This window comes from Pogonomyrmex barbatus, unplaced genomic scaffold, assembly GCF_055798465.1.
Source record: "Pogonomyrmex barbatus isolate J1 unplaced genomic scaffold, ASM5579846v1 scaffold17, whole genome shotgun sequence".
Lineage (NCBI taxonomy): Eukaryota > Metazoa > Arthropoda > Insecta > Hymenoptera > Formicidae > Pogonomyrmex > Pogonomyrmex barbatus.
In genome coordinates this window covers 1,142,943-1,156,122 of record NW_028297113.1, presented here as the reverse complement: position 1 = coordinate 1,156,122, position 13,180 = coordinate 1,142,943, and the positions used below count along the sequence as shown (strand labels likewise).

General features: G+C 28.7%; 1 protein-coding gene across 2 annotated transcripts in view; it reads right to left on the bottom strand.

Annotated features, from left to right (window-relative positions):
• The window catches only part of LOC105431034 (uncharacterized), an 87,178-nt gene that overhangs the window by 60,088 nt on the left and 13,910 nt on the right, over positions 1-13,180 (bottom strand). The window lies entirely within an intron of this gene.

The following is a 13,180-nucleotide window of genomic DNA, read 5'->3' as shown; positions in this document are numbered from 1 at the left end:
GCAGTGCAGAAATTAATTATTCTAATTATCTATAAATAAAAATTTTTAGAGCCTTAAAATTAAGAGCATAAACCAAATAAATGATGATATGAATAAAGTTAAATTTTTATTTACAGAACAACTATCCTGTAATAAAACTGTACATAAATAATCTTAAATATTTAAAATATTTACATAAAAAAATTGAAAGTTTTATTACTTCTAAATTACATTTCCATTGGAGCACAACTTTTATTTATTTATTTAAATAATTTTTTATCTAAGTTTCAAATTGCCGTTAAGCTTTTTTATTTTATTTTTAAATACGATTTAGAATAATCTGTAAGTTTTTTATAATTTTTTTATTGTAAATATAAGAATTATAAAAATTGATGTTGTTATAATACATCCTTAAAAAAAAAACAAAAGACTAATAAATTCAATAATTTATTTTATACAAGATTTTGTGATTAAGACATAATCGAGGATTAGAGATTCATAAAAGCAGCATTGTAAAATACGATAAAATAGACATTTTAGTAATCAAGTCCTTTTATAAAATTTAAAAAATTTGCAATATTTAATATTGCAAATTTTTATAAACGTTTATAAACGTTTTAATTTATCGATTCATTTATAATTTGTCTTAACATATATAATTGTTATTAATTGTTATTAATTCTTATGAAATAAGAATTTATTAATCCAAGCATTTAAAGAGTAAGTTGTTCCGGAATATACAACGCTCTGAAAATGATTCCATTGTCTTCTGACAACTTACTCTGGCGATTACGTATCTCGACATTACGTGGGATCTCCAATTATGTTCCAGTTTCCGCGTTTCAGATAGACCGGAAATTGATCGGAGATTCGCGATCGTCTGGTGCCGATGATCTGGATCTCTATTTCACCCCTTTCCTGGATCAGCAGGAAGTTACGAATTTCCTACGAGATAACTAAGACCAATTTCACAGCCCGATTTAGTTTTTTTAACCTAAATAATTTTTAATCAGATTTTCTAATTTTTAATCAGATAATTGTTTAAAATTACAATTAATCTAATATCCGTTATCGAATGTGCTGTTTAAACTAGATAAAATACTTGAAAATAATTAATTAAGCTATTATAACTTAATTTGCGTAGATACACAGCTTATCAAACAATAATTAAATTGCTTCTATTAGACTAATTAAAATAATTATTCGACTGAAATTATTTCCTTTTTCTCATTGTTAATTCAATATCTGATATTCGCATTTTTCCTTTTTATATTTTTTACTTCATTAATTAATCGTTTATTCTCACTTCTTGATAATTCTTATAGAATATTTATTATTTCATAATGTTAATTCTGTGAATACAGTCGATGATCGTCGATGTGATATATTGATGTGGTCGTCGAAGAAATAATTACCATGCGCGTCTTCCGCCTCCGCGGATTAATACAGAACTTTCCTGCCGATCTCCTTACGTAAAGACCCAATTATCCGGGCAATCGGCTTGTCAGTACAGTAGAATAATGAGAACGGCAGCGCCGTTCATTGGTAGATCGTACGATCGTCGATCAATCGCACGCGCCGAAAAAAAGGCACGGTGAGATCGATACTCCACAAAACAGGAATTCTCGAAAATCATCCATTCCTCCGATCTAATTTTAAATAAATTTTAATTCTTATGACATTTACGCTTTTACGTGTTACAAAAATGGTGACATTGAAATAGATGATTCCACTTTGATAGCGTATTCTAATCTTCCTAAAGATGAAAAAAAACATTGTATAAAGGGTAGGTCCGGAAACTCTTTCTTTCCGAGATATAATCACGTTGCGCTATTTATAAATCGAAATTTTTCATAAATAGCTATTATACGTAGAACGCTACTACGAACACTATCAACATTTTTTTTTGTTAGAAATAAATAATGTAGGCAATAAATGGATTGTAAGCGATTTTTGGGTATTAGGAGATTGAAAACATAAATAAGATAACGTAAAGTTAGAAGAGAAGCCGTCGTAGTCATGCAGATTAAGTGTTACGTAATGATTTAAGTGTTGAGTTAACGAAGGCTTTTGAATTCGAGTCCGGTTAATTTTTATCGATTTTTCCGTCTCCTATAATAATTTAATAAAACATCTTGATATTAGAGACAGCGTATATAATAAATCAATCTAAATGTTTCTGTATTTAAACGTTTCATATTTAAGATAATGTTATTAGGATGACTTATTCTAATATCGAAATGGATAGATATTCACTTTATGTATGGACGAGCTAATGGAAACATCGCAGAAAAGCGTTTCTATCGAGAGATCTTTTCTCGACAATGACAATGTTCTGCTAAAAGTACATTTTCTTCGGTACATTGTCGGCTTAAGGAAAAACTGAATCTTTCTCACCTAATACAATTAACTGAAGAAATATGAGATATGTTTGAATCGCTGAAGTTGAAGAGCAGATACACGCATCGAAGAAAATTCAGAATTGCATTAAAAATGCAAAATCTTTCTCGCGGAATTGTACGTATACAAAGAATTTTACGAGAAAATTGTTTATATTTTTATCACATACAGAGAATACAAGAATTTCTGTCAGCGGCTTATTAATCAAACAACAAGTAATCTTTTCTCAGTGATATTTGCAATAGTGATACTATTTGCATTAGTATATTACATTTCGGGTATCTGTCTGCATCTTTCATAGATAAGATTTATAATAGACAAGACAAAATTTACGCGAGATGCTATTTAAATTTTCACAATTAACATCTGAATGTATGTGCATGCTATTCATTAATTTTGACACTAATATCAATTTTCATGCAATTTTCATGTGGGCTGGAATTATTGAAGATTTTTTTTAATAGATCAGTTTTCCTCTCATTTATATTCAATGATAGAAATTACACACAATTTTTGGAAATTAAACTTTTAACACCATTTAAAATGTACCGTTAGCAATACACACTCGTGTATCATATATTATATATTTACACATGACGAAGGTCCGATCTATTTAATTTAAATTGCTCGAGAATATCTTAATAATAATTACATCAAATATAATCGATGGATTAGCAAAAGAGGATCAATTGCACACTCTCCTGATATAATTCCTTTGAGATTTTTATTTATCTGAAACATCTGAAAAGTTTAAAACAAAAAGGATTACTAAAAGGACTAATGGACTTGAATATTTCAAAATAGTTAAGGGGAAGAAGCATAAAGGCCAAAATTTGACTTTTATGTTCTTTCCTCTAAATTATTTGTTTTAAAAAGTTTAGTTTATGATACTAATATTATCTGGAAACACTTCAAAACTTTATTCATTATCACTTTATTGTTATCGTGTATGAAAAAATTCGAAATATATCAAGTTTTGAATGTTTTCGATGTTCTTACTAAACTTTTTAAATCTGAAATGTCAACATGAGGCGTATTGTTATAGAAGACAATCATTTTCAGCAATTTCTTTAAATTTAAAAAATTTCTAAAATACTCCATCGTAAACCAAAACTGTTTATATTTTAGAAAAGAGGAGTTTCCAATCTAAAATCTATGTCTGCATAACCTTTTTCCATATTTAAGAAAAATTAGAATACGCTACCAAAATGAGAGTATCTATTTTTGAGTGTCACACTGTATAACATTAAAAAAAAAATGATTCAAGTCTCGAAGAATGGTGAATTTTTTCTTCAACCTTCCGTTCTTGAGAAAGTTTGAAAATACACGAGGATGATGATAAAGCAGCCTGCGTATTTTCAAATTACGTCACGATTATTAAAAAAAAAAATGTCGATTCAATCCACTTTTCTCGTTATCGTGAACTTTATCGTTCGCGGAGAAAATTTCAAGTATCGCGGCGCCACACGAAGGATCGTTCGGATTTCACGGTTGGCCGGATCGGATCGGTTCTCCGGCGCTATGCCACAGTGGAGCAGCGGGTCAACGTATCGATATTGTAACGTTACATTTACACGTAAGCTCCGGCAGCGGACATTCTCTCTCTAAAACGTTCACCGTCCGGTTAACCGATATGTAGTTTGCTCCTTTTGCGGCTTTCGCGTGGCCGTAACGAGCCGTGTTATTCGTCCGTGAATGAGCCGCTCGTGAATGCTGAAAGCCATTCGGCCGCAGCTTCGGCCGAGGCAAAGAATCTTTGCGCGATACGTTGCGGTGCTATACGGCAATGTGACATCTATCTCTGTGCGAAGGCGCGAAAACGCGCGTGTAACGCACCTTAACATCTTACAGCATCTTAACGAGTAACCAATAGCCGAGGATCGACTGATTGCAAAAGACGTCTCAATCATTCCGACGCTGCTTTCGCGAACAAGCCGTAGGAAATGTCGAAAGGTCGTCTAATAGGCTTTTAATTGACAACCGATTAAAACAAACGTACAACAAATTTTATGAAGCCGTTTCGACTGTTCCACAATCTTGTCGGTGCTATTTTTTATTCGAACGTTTTCATTTATTTCTTCGATCTATTTCTTCTACTCATGCAATACAAAAAAAAATATTATTTAACGATTATAATTAGTATAATTCTATTGGTTTGATATCTAAATTACGTCAAATAAATAAAATTATTTCGAAGAAAGAAAACGAAGGGGAATGTGCTATGTCGCAAATGGGAAGGGCAAATTTATTAAAAGGAGCAAAAACTAGTTCGCGTTGATAATAGCTTTATCGTAATTCGTAATGCTATCTGAAACAGAAATGTCAGTAGTCTCATTCTGCGACTGGTAAGCGGAAGGTTTAAATGTCAAATGCATCGTCTATCTATCTTTCTTAATTCCTAGAAAATCACAAAAGAGGGAAGGCACATCTATGTCACTGCTACCAAGTCAATGACGGTAGTTGGCAAGGTCCAACGAATATTATAACACTACATTTTTAGTAATCTTCATAATAATCAAGAAGACAAATATTCTAGTAAGAAATCTGTTATTAATCAGTACAATTAACAAATGAGAGTTATTGAAAAATTTTAAATGTCATTATTTTACTTACATATATTACTATTTTAAATAAAACTTTTATTCAAAACTGCGCCGGTGTAAACTGACTTTTCTTTAATCGCACTGTTAGGAATCGCTGTTTCGGTCTTGGAAATTCCTACGAAATTTTTTGAAAAGATCAATGCACAATGCAAATGTTCCTCGACCGGACCGCGGCGATTCTGGCGAAAGGGTTGCTGCTGTCGTTCGCTCCGCGAGTCCAATCTGCACTGGCGAGTCCTTTTATTACATCATTACATCACCCACGCCGCGCGAGTCACGTAAGCGGCAGGCGACTCAGGCGTGCATATTAATTTGCATTTTTTTTTTTTCTTCATTTCTTTTCCTCGCGCTTGAAACGCCACGCTCGCTGAACCTACCGTAGTCAGCCTGCTTCGCCATTAGCCGATTATATCATTGGGAAATCGGCGGCGGAACGAACCCGTAATGAGAACACTCGCGGACTTCCCTCGTGGAAATAAACGCGGTAATAGCCACCCCGGTAATTTGCCGGCGGGCCATAAACAACGTGGGATAAACAAAGTAGAACGGATGAAGACGTCGCATTATGCAAATTCACTAATGGCATTAATTAAATTAACGGCAACGACGGCGGGCCGCCTTTTGTGTTCGATGAATCCGCGCTGACGTGTGTCTAAATAATCGTCATTTCTCTCCAAAGAATCTGATTGAAAAAAAAAGGGATAAAAGCCTCAAGCAACAAGAAGAAAAATTTCATAAATCTTTATCTGTCTTTCAGCAACGTGTCTTTCAGATAATTGAGCCGTCCTAATGAAATAGATGCTATTATAATGAAGTCATAATAATGGCAACGTTTTTCCTTTTTTTTTATCCCCGACTGCTGCCAACTGAAGGTTGGCAAAAAATGAAGGGAGTATGCGTTTCATCAAAGCCAAACCTTTGTTACCTTAGTTTTTAGTAATTATAATACAGTTTGATATCAACTTTTGCACATGAGTTTCTTATTAATCAAGGATGGTTTATGCAATATAATTATCATTTATTATTATCATTTATTATTAATAAAAAGTTAAAATAGGTTAGTATTTCATTGATGCGGTCTTTTATTGGCTATTCAGTGATGTGACGTACTAAATTTAACTAATCAATGACATGCCAATGACGCACTAAATTTAACTAACCAATGCATCTAGGCAGGAAATTTTAGTGATTTACAGTTGTAAGACCCATTATACACAAAATGCATGGCATAATAAAAGATTTATTGACTAAGTTTAATTCACTTTATCTGCCTATAAGCAGTGTTAAGGGCGTATCAGGGAATCAATCATGTAACTTTACGTGAAATTTTTCATTTTTCATTTTTCACTTTTTATTTTTTATTTTTTCACACCTTGATATTTCACGTGAAACTTTTCACGTACAGCGATTATGTATGTAGCTTGGATGCGTGGAAAGTAAAATCATGAAACATTCATTGACAGTTTCATAGGTTTTATAGCTAATGAAAATTATTTTATTGGTACAGTATTATATATATCTTTTAATAACCAATTGTATATGGTGTTATTACGTACACTTAATCCTAACGCAGCCCTAATCTTCTCTAATTCCGAAGCATATTTATTAATTCCCTAGATTTCCGCCTTTCCGCCACCAAGGTACATGGCGAAAAAGTTCACGTGAAAAATTTCACATTTTCACGTTTGAGAGAGTTACATGATCCCGCAAAATCGTACATAAGCGTAAGTTCACATGAAACTTTTCACTTTTCACGTTCCGCCCTAGGGAAAAAGTTATATGATCGACCCCCAGACTACTTGCCGGTTACGATTTCCGATTAACGATTCTAATATTAGATTAATGAATTAGATCTAATATTCACCATAACCAGAACCTATTACATTACAGTTGGCAGAAATAGAATCCGGTTAACCGGCAATCGTAGCCAGGTAACTCGTAATCTAGTGCCATATTCCATACACGCTTATCGACAACTGTCGGTGTCGTTAACTAACGACAGGCAATGGTAAGAATGATCTTGGAAAAAAGCGCGGCTTTCATTGGCTGTCGTTAGTTAACGACACTGATAGTTGTTGATAAGCGTGTATAGAATATAATCCTAGACTAGAACTACGAATTGTCCGGCTACGGTTGCCGATTGACGATTCTATTTCAGCCATTTATAATGTAACAGATCCTACGATTAATGTGATTGATAATATTAGAATCGTTAATCAGGAATTATAAGGCCCCATCCAGACAAACTTGCATAGCAGTATAACCATATGCATAAGGAAAATTACCTAATCGTATTTTTATCATAAAGACACATGTAAAATGATTGGACAATTTTGATGCATGGTTATGCTGCTATGCAAATTTGTCTGGATAGGGCCTTAGAGCCGGAGCACACATTATGCATAATACATTACGAATAAGAAAATGAATCAATTAGAATCTTTCATTTTCATTTTGGGAATAGAAATGGATGATTGGTCATCATAACCTAACAAAGATGTCGATGATGTTTCATTTTGGAAATTCAAGACCGTAATAATAAAATATATAATTTTGTAGTAACAAAAGATTATTAGGATTTAGCTCATAATAGTAAGTATTATAATAATATTATTGTAGGAACAAAATTTTTGTTATAATTAATATTTTCAGAACTTTTATACGCAGAAAAGTTTTTGATTAAACAGAAACAAAAATATTATGGATTACTACGGTCTTGAATTTTCAAATGAAACATTTTTGACCATGGTCTAAAAAAACAAGATATGCTCGTAAAGTAGACCCAATTTGGATTTACATTCTGCACAGATATTTAGAATGGCATTAGAACACGTTGCCTTTCATATTGAAAAATAATAGTAAAGTAAACAAATTTGTGATTACATGACATGTGATTTGATAATAGAGGATTTAATAATTATTAATAATAAAAGTCACAATAGTAGTTTTCAATTAAACAAATTAATTGTCCTTTCCTTATTTATATTACATTTTGATATCGCGAGAAAAACGATAATTGACTGATATATTAATATGGCTACTTGTTCCATCATCCTCATTGGTTAAATATTTTCATGTGCAAGAGCACACCTTGTTTCTTTACACCATGTCTTTGACATCTTTACAGGTTATGATGGATTCGGAACTTCTCAGTTTAGTTACATGACAGTAACATCTAGAAAAAAAAAAATAAGCTAAACTATTGTCGTTCGGAATATATGTCTTGGGTTCACAATGCTAGAAATGCTAGAAATCGGCCCGAAAATCACATTAATTAATTGGCTGAATTATTCAAACGTAATTAGTCAATTCTCTTTCTATCTGAGATCTCGGATAGATTTCAAGATTGTGGATACAAAGCCATAGGCAAATAAAGCGAACTAAATTTAGTCAATAAATCTTTTATTATGCCATGCATTTCGTGTATAATGGATCTTATAACTGTAACTTAGAACTATAAATTTCTTTTTATTATTTTGAATGATAATGCAATATAGTGCCATCTGTTTGGAAATTCCTCATAATTTCATAAGCTTCATAAGCTTTTGTATAGGAAATAGGAAATTTAGTAACTTTTAGTTTTAATAAAAATGGCGAACAATATGATAAAAGTAGCAGGCCATCTTGATTTATAACCTGTTGTCAAAATTAAAAAATTAAATAAAGAACTTAGAAAGTAAAAATTAAAAAATATTAAATGATAAAAACAATAAAAAGATAAAATAAAAAAAGAGTTTTAAAAAGTTAAAAAATAATAATAAAAAACTTAAAAATAAAAATTTAATTTAGAAAAACCTAAAACTAAATTTAAAAATCGTAATTAAAAAGAAATTTAAAAAAGTTAAAAAAAATTAAAAGCTAGAAAATACAGAAACAACAATTATAAATAATAAAAAGCACAACTGAAAATAAAAAAGTTGAAAATTAAAACAATATGATAAAACAAAAAAACTAATACTTAAAAACAGATATTTTAATTATATAAATTTAATGAAAATTAAAAATTTTATAAAAACTTAAAATATAAAAGAAAAAAACATTTAAAAAAATATTTAAAGAAAGAAAATTTAAGAAAAAGAACATACTCCTGACTATTGTCTAGTCGGGTAAGTAAGTTCTTTATATAATAATAATAAAATTAGTTGATACTAAAAGTATTTAAAGAATATAAAATACAAACTTGAAAAATTAAAATTAAATAAAATTTAAGTAAAAACTTGAAAACTTGAAAATAAAAATTAAAAACATAAATTTAAAAAGATTAGAAATCGTTTTAAAAGCAAAATTAAATTTAAAAAAAATTAAAGAAACAAAAAAAATATATTAATTAAATAAAAAAAATAAATTACAAAAAATTAGAAATTAATTTGAAAATAAAATTACATTAAAATAAAGTGAATTATTTTAAACACAGATTATAAAAACAACATAAATAAAAAATTAGGTTTTTTAAAAAAAAATCTAAAATTAATAATAAATCTTAATTTAATGCACATTTTAAAAGGGTAGTCGAGACATCACACCACATATAGACACAGTAAATATATGATTCATATTTAAAACGCTATTTATAACAAAATGTTAGCGCGTTGTTGTTTGTATTTGAGCAACTTATATATAATTTATATTAATGACATTGCAAATAGAAAATATAACTAAGAAGAAAATAATGTAAAATAATTTAATTTGACGTGGCGTCTCCCGACTGTCCTTTTAAAATGTGCATTAAGTTTAGATTTATTATTATTAATTTTAGATTTATTAATAACTTGTAAAGTATAACAGTATATATATTATTTAATAATTAAAGCAATTTTAAACTTTCTAAAGTTCTTAAATTTTTATAGCATATTCAATTTCTTTCATTATGTTTTTTTATTTGAATTTTCTTTAAAATTGTCTTTTTATTACTTATTGTATACAATTAATTATGTAAATAAGATTTTTATATTACTTAAATAAGATTTTTGTATTATATGTTTTATATTACTTAAATAAGATTTATGTATTATATGTTTAAAAATTTTTATCTAATTATAAATATTTTTATTATTTTAATTTACACTTTTTAAAATTATTATTTTAAAATTATTATTTTATAATTTTCCTTATTTTTATGTTATATTTATTTTATTTTATACTTTTTAAATCCATCTTTTTATTTTAAGCTTTTTTATTTTATTGTTTTTAATTTTTTTTTTAACTTAAATTTTTAATTTTTTAATTTTATTTTCAATTTTAATGTTTTTTTTAATTTTATTAACTTTAATTTTCTTAAGTCCTTTTTATTTTTAATTTTTTAATAATTTTAATTCTTTTATTTTGTGTCTTAATTTGTTAGACTAATTTTTGGCAGTAGTTGGTCCGGAGAGCTTTGCAATTCAATCAGAAAGTCTCGTAAGTTTCAATCTTGCAAGTGTTTTTTTCTTATTAATTATATCTTATCGCGTATTTAAAAACTACATTAGAGATCATCTATAAAATATTAAAACATGCTGCGAGATTTTGTATAATTTTAATTATTATTCAGCAAGATAATTTCAACTCAAATAATTCCATGTGAAACACTTCTGTATATGAACATTTGTATGTAAACACAAACAAATCTTATATCACAAAATTAAAATCACAAAAGCTTGCATTTTTTATTTTATATCATGTTCTTTAGCCATACCAATGTAACATATACTTCTAATAATTATTTTAATTTTTTTTCTCTAAGTTATCATATAAAATAGACATTATTGAAAAGAAAGAAATGGATATAATTAAATGATTTGCGATAAAAATAATACATGTTGTGAAGAAACCAAATCCGGCTGAAGAGATATTATAATCTTCAGATATATTATAATCATGTAACTTTCTCTTATAAATTTTGTTGAAAATATTTTTCTCAAAACTGCTTTTAAAATATCCAGGTATCGTGGAAGATTACATAATCTTTTATCGTCATCTGATATGTTATTGGTATTATTATTTATTATTTATAATTAATATAACTTAAAAATAAATAAATTTATTCAATATATGTGTTAAGTGATAACATGAAAGGATTAAAATAAAATTTAATAAATTATTTTGAAATTAATATTTTATTAAAAGATCAAAATCATTAATGATTTTAAATATTATTAATTATCAGGTTTACCGTTTTCTTTATTTATCATGACTTCTTGTTTCTTTCTCTCTCTCTCTCTCTCTCTCTCTCTCTCTCTCTCTCTCTCTCTCTCTCTCTCTCTCTCTCTCTCTCTCTCTTTCTCTCTCTCTTTTCTCTTTCTTCTCTAAAAATAAAAGATACACATATTTGATTGTAAAAATATATAACTCTGGTATATTATTAGTTACTCTGGGCTATTACTGATATCTTTTAAGTTAATTAATTATATTATTATTTTATAATTACATTTCAGTATTTATATCTGTGAAGCAAATTTTTTATTCTCTATTTTCATATATAAATAGAAATCCCTCTTATAGAAATTTAACACTGGAAGGTAGTGATTAATTTCTTATTTTGAGTATTACAAACACTGAACAAAAGTGTTTTTAATTCTCAGAATATATAATTTCCGATATTATATTGGTATAAAATTCAATTTCGATAAAAATATGTAAATTTGCTTTGAATTATAACAACAGTTTCCTTTATCTATATATTTCATCAAAAGAACATTTTAGTATACATTTATACCTAAAACGAGATCTTCTTTCTTTTTCTAACACTCCCATTCTATATCTATCTCGTTTTGAGGTGTAGATAATGCAACCTGGGTTGAGTGCAGGATCCATTTCACCCGAAAACGCTATAACATTAGACAGGCTTTACTACATACCCTTCATTTCATAAGATGTCGTCTTAGAAAAGAATACAATAGAATAGAAAAATTATTGTATTGTTGTTCAGGGTTTTGATATTAAAATAAGTAATTAATCATTATCTTTTAGTATTAGATTTAGTATTAGATTTCTATAAGGATAGATGCAAAAAAATACTAAATAACGAAAGCAACACGACAAAGCTTGTCAAAAGCACGTAGAAAATATTTAGATACCGGTTGGGGGGATTCGAGAGAATATACATGTATATATATGTATATTTCCAACTTGGATCTCCTGCTTACCGGGCAGGCATCTTATCCTTTCGATTACAGAGGCATGTGATGATGATATTTATCGCAAATAACATATTTAGAATAACACGTCAACAATACAATGATACACACACACAAACACATATATATATATATATATATATATATATTTTTTTTTTTTTCGCAAAATAATTACGAGTTTTCATTGGTTCGTGGTCGGGCCCCGCCGTGACGCACACCCTCCCTTCTTATTTCATTCTTCTTTTATATAAAAGAGGAGGAGAAGAAGAAATAACGTGAAGAGCACATAAAAAACTGATATAAATTATTTTATCATTCTTTTCTCTCATCTACGTGAAAAATAAGCATATAATTTTCTGAAAAATTATTTAATTTTTAAATTTACATTCTTTTATTTAAGAAAAATTGCAACAAATACGGAAACCAATAATATATTTAAAGCAGATATTTTGTTTAAAAATTTTTTGATTTCAATTATTTAAATACACGGTGTCCCGCGAGACTTCTGTCACCGCGTAAAAAAATAGATGAGACCGAGATGAATATAAAAGTTCTATACCATTTTGTGATATTTGCAATAATAATCGAGATATTAATTATTAAATATCACCGTATTAGCCCGGCTCACCGGCAAATGCAAATGCGCGATAAGATACTCTTCCCGGCGATCATTGTTGATAGGCGCGTGAGGAATTGTTTGTTCAAATGGCAATAGCTATGCATGAGCCGCTACGATTTTTAATAATTAATATCTCGATTATTATTGCAAATATCACAAAATGGTATGGGACTTTTATGGTCATCTCAATTTCATCTATTTTTTACGAGCGGTGACAGAAGTCTCGCGGAACACTCTGTATACGTTTTAAAATTGTTTAAATATAATTAAATTACTAATTTTATATGTATAATTATATTTCCCATATGTTTAACTTATTCGGTATTCAAAGTTGATACTTTCGAAAGATCAAATGTCTAAGTGAAATTTAATTGACTTATTAATGACATTACTGCAATAAATTCATTATAGAAATTTAATATTAGAAAGTAGTAATCAATTATTTATTTTAATTATTAAAAACT